Here is a 5,244-nt window from a genome sequence, read left to right on the forward strand (position 1 = left end):
TTTTTTTGAGACATGTTTGCTTAATCTTTGGCCAATCGTCCCATAACTCTAGACACAAAACCACACACACTGTAACTCGCAACTGCTAATATTCACATTGAAGACATTAATAAGCATTCAGTGTGACAACTGTCCTGAGATGACTTACATAATAAACATGTTTATTTTCTTAGTCAGTGATACCCACACAACAGACAGACTTCTCATATATAGACCAAACATATAGTCTGTAATATTGACAGCTAGTGGTTTAAATGCGCACTCCAATCCAAGTTCAAAATATCTCTTTCAAGTGTAGAAATAAGGACAAATATATTGTAATTTCCGTACTGTATTGTAAAGCAAAATAATATAGCTGTGAAATATTCATTTTAATTTGTTTTACAGTGCAACTGTTTTGCAATATTAGGGTATTACTGTCATAGGAATAATAATAATAAAATAAAATAATTACATTGTAAATAGTTTGGATTCCTTAAACACCAGTGTGAATGTAATGTAGTCTGAGACAGTATATAATTTTGAAGTTCAAAGTGCATTAGATAGAAGAATTTAACTTAAAATGTACAAAATTTCTTCCAGGGGGGCATTGATTACCAATTTGATTAATAATTTGATTTGATAAACAGCGTCAGGTTCCTTTTGTGGCATCATGCTCCACCAGGGGTCAGCGTGTGTCAGATGAACTGTATACAGTGTTTCTGGGTAAATGTTCTAGTTTATACATAAATGCACTTTCAAAAGTGACTTCACCTGAGTTAAAAGTGTGACAACTAGCCCCAGTATCAGAATAGACTATCTACATGTTGATAAAACATTTCTTAAAATTTAGATACTCTTATAGCAGTAAGTTACTGCATATGTTTTTATGAGCAGAGAATACAGATTAAAGGACATTCTGGACTGAAGATGACGAAGTGTGATGATCCCGGTTTGAAGCTTCAGAAGCAGCAGAACAACAAAAATCAGGAGAGCACAGGAAAGAAAAGGAAAAGTTTCACAAGTCACCAAAGCAGTGTGAAATTTATAAGGCCAAACTGTGAGTATTTTAACATCATAGACTTTTAGGTCATACTACATCCAGTAAAAGAGTTATTTTTAGACATATTAAATGTCTCACACTTTCCTTCTTTATTTTCTGCAGTCTCTCATGATGCAGATGAACCGATAGAGAGACAGATGCGATATAAAGCGTTGATGGACAGAGACTGATGTGGATCTGGAGCGACTGAAGATGCAGCTGAAATGTGGTGGACTGTTTGTCTGCAGCTTTAATGAAGCAATAATAATAAAGCACCCAAACTGCTCCAGACCCAGACGACACTACAGTCTGTCTGTCTATTACACAGCTTTGGTCTGAAGAGACGCCATGAATGATTTGTCCAGGGTGTTTTCCTGGAGAATGAATGGACTGATCTTCAAAAATGAAAACATGGATCACAAATGTTTGACCTAAGAAGCTGTGGTTTCTTTGATTTATAGGTTGCTCAAATGATTTTGAGTCACTTTGTCATTTTCTCTTTTAAGAAGCAGCAGCATGGTGTCGCTTCAGTTGTACAGTAATCACTGATGTAATCGCTGTTTTTACTGCATGCATTACTGTATAGCTGTTGTTGAAGTGGTTTATCAAACTTTCTGATGTCAGGGATCCTTAAATATGATGATCTCCTTGTGAGGGAATCCCTTCCTAAAATATAAAGACAGCTTTATATTTTCATGCATATTGTCTTATTTATATTGTTAATAAAAATAACAATTGGTGCCTCTGTAAATTCTCTTTGCCACCGTGAAATCTTCTCAGTCTCCCAAAGTGTAAATAGACGGCCGGGAAGTAAGAAAACACACAGTCAAATGTATCCTCAATACTTCAATTTATTCATAGAAATACAGATATTATATAGGCATATGTCAAGGGGAGTTTTTCACCCTCTTAACCAATGAGGATATGAATAACATACACATAGGATCTTTGGCCAAGAACATGTGTTTATATAAAATGGCCACATGTACAGAAAAACATGGACATATTAGGAATAGACTTTTGCGAAGAATGCTGAACTGTCTTCAGAGTTTCTCTCGAACTCCTTTACCCTTGTAGTCCTAACATTCATGTCCTTATTGGGGCCTTTAAACCAAGAACTAATGTATACATTTAAACATGCATACCTCGCATATGAGTAAGAGATATTTAAAACATAATACAAGAGAGAGAAATGGATACAGGAGGGGGGATTCAGAGAGAATGCTTTGTATATAGAAGAGGGAGAGAGAGGGAGAAAAAGGAAAGGAGGGGGAATAAGAGAGAGGGGAAAAAAAAGGAGGGGTGAGGCATATCTCATGGAACTTAACCAGACAGAGAGTGTTTTCTAACATATATACTATATGAAAAAATAAATTATGAATGTGTAAAATATTATCTTTGACTATTAAATTGACACTTTTATCCACCGTTAGCATAAACCTAAAGAATCCTATGATTTCTGACCACTTTTTTGAATGAATGAATGAATTACATTTGGTTTAAATAAATACATACACATTAAAAGGGAAAAAAAATATTAAAATCTATTTACTGATATATGTTTACATTTTACACTATTTTCTCTAATATTTTCAACCCACTAGAACCTTAGATCCTGGGCCTCTGGACCCCAGTTTGAAAACCCCTATGGTTTAAAACACAAAAAGTTATACTTTCTTACAACATGTTCTGAAATAGTTCCTTTGAAGTTTCCATGGCCAAACTCCCAAACATCTACTATCACAGTAAAGTCCAGGCTGTTTCTCTTCAAATGTGTCACGCGTGAGATCATGATCACGTGATTGAGTGTGACGTGTGGCTCTCTACTGGAGATCTTCAGTATAACAGCAGATCAACAGCTGAGAGAAGATCACAGGAACACCTCAAAACTTATCAGCGTTTAGACTTTACATGTAGTGAAGTAGTGTTTTCATTTTAATCAGCCTGAAGATTTAATTCTTTTAAAACTTATTTATAAGGTTATTTATCTGACTCCAATAGAGTTAATCTGACTCCATTAATGTTGTTGTTATTCTTTAACCTCTTATTCTTTAGTGGTAAAAGTCTTTCTTAGAACTGATAGGAAAATGCAGGCTTTAAAGGGGTCGTATGATGTGATTTCAATTCTTCCTTTCTCTTTGGAGTGTTACAAGCTCTTGGTGCATAAAGAAGATCTGTAAAGTTGCAAAGACTAAAGTCTCAAATCCAAAGAGATATTCTTTATAAAAGTTAAGAGTCAGCCACGCCCCCCTAAAATGCCTCGTTCTAACACGCCCCCACATATCTACATCACTATGTGGGAAGATTTGCATAACACCACCCAAAAGTTCACGCAAAGAAAGAAGGAGTAACTTTTACTCCTTCGTCAAATCCGCCGGCAGCGCCGTTCTCAAGCCCGCCGCCGCTCACTCAAACCGGCCGTGTGTTTCGTTGTGAAAGCGAAACTACTTTGTTTGGTCTTCCAAAAGAGGACACGACTAGAAATCAGTGGTTAAGTTGTATTTACAACACTGTTCCAGAACACTTCAACCCAAATATTCAGATGTGTGCAGCACATTTTATGGAGGACTGTTTCCTGATCCTGGGAGAGTAGACTACAATGCTGTCTACATACAAAGGCTGTTGCTATAAAGTGGGGCAGTTCCAACTTTGCAAGGACAGTCTGGTGCTTCTGACTCACAGACTGTAAGTACGTTTTCATAATTAAAGGATTTGCCACTGATGATTCAAACACGAGTTTTGAGCAGTGTAGAGTAGCGCTTGTAGGTTTTTACAAAGCTCATCGGTCTGAAAAGCAAGGTGTGCTCTGATGGGCCAGCTATCTAGTGCGTTGTGATTGGCCGAATACCTCAAGCGTGTGGCGGAAATGTTACGCCCCTCACCCAGTGTTGCCAGATTGGGTAGTTTTGAATTTGATTGTGCGGGTAAAAATGGGCTTGGGCAGGTGGACAAAATTTGGGCTGGTTTGGGGTCAGTTTGGTGGTTTTCAAACACATAAATTGCATAGGCTAATTGTTTAACAAACAAGCCCAAGTATTCATGTACTGCATCCAATCAGTCATCACAACGTTACCACACACACACACACACACACACACACACACACACTGCAGAGGCGCTGGTGCTGATGTAAACGTCCACAGCCGCACTTATCACGAGGGCTCAGCAGACAGACATTACGAAGTTTTTAGCGTGATAAGTTATAACGTATCTGATTTTGAATGTAGTGACTGTATATTCAAGTAATCACAATTACTTGAATTATTGTTGAGTGAGATGACAAGAAGGCTCTTTCACTGCAACTCCGAAATCAGAGCACATTTGAATTAATTAATCAAAACCGAAACTAAATATGTCAGTTTATACGATCCTGTCTTTTATCTTTTAAACGGTCCAGATTGATAAATCATTGAAAACGGCTAGACTTGATTAGTTTTGACTGTGCAAAGTTCTGTATTATGTTCTACAATATGAACTTAACAAGAGGCTTCCTCTAGTTCTGTGTAAAATTATAGAGCGACACGAAGGTAAGCGCATTATTGTTGTTGTTATTTTTTTTTTTTTTCGGATTATAATTCAGTATGTATCAATGAATTACACAGTTTTGACTGTCATGGTGTGTGCATGAACGAGTGTGAAATACCTGCCAATTACGTTACTTTTTCCTATCACTTAATTTGGGCACTTTTTGCATTTAAATTGGATTATTCTGACTGCTGACATTGAAAATTATGCACTTCTTGATTGCCGTTTTGACAGTGTCTGCTTGCATTTTTTATTCATGTTCGGTAGCCTAATTCTCTTTAATGTAGGCTATTTGCCCCGATTCGATCCGTTTACCTGCGAAATTTATCTAACGTTATATTTATATAACGCATTTTATATAAGGCATTTGTTGCATCGCGCCGCATAAATATAAAACCATGTCTGCATTTGTGATCAGAGAAATGACAAACAACAAGCGCTACTCTACACTGCTCAAAACTCACGTTTGAATCATCAGTGGCAAATCCTTTAATTATGAAAACGTACTTACAGTCTGTGAGTCAGAACAGCCGGCATTGTAGTCTACTCTCCCAGGATCAGGACACAGTCCTCCATAAAATGTGCTGCACACATCTGAATATTTGGGTTGAAGTGTTCTGGAACAGTGTTGTAAATACAACTTAACCACTGATTTCTAGTCGTGTCCTCATTTGGAAGACCAAACAAAGTAGTTTCGC

This window comes from Sinocyclocheilus grahami, unplaced genomic scaffold (genome assembly GCF_001515645.1).
Source record: "Sinocyclocheilus grahami isolate Dianchi unplaced genomic scaffold, SAMN03320097.WGS_v1.1 scaffold2828.1, whole genome shotgun sequence".
Classification (NCBI taxonomy): Eukaryota; Metazoa; Chordata; class Actinopteri; order Cypriniformes; family Cyprinidae; genus Sinocyclocheilus; species Sinocyclocheilus grahami.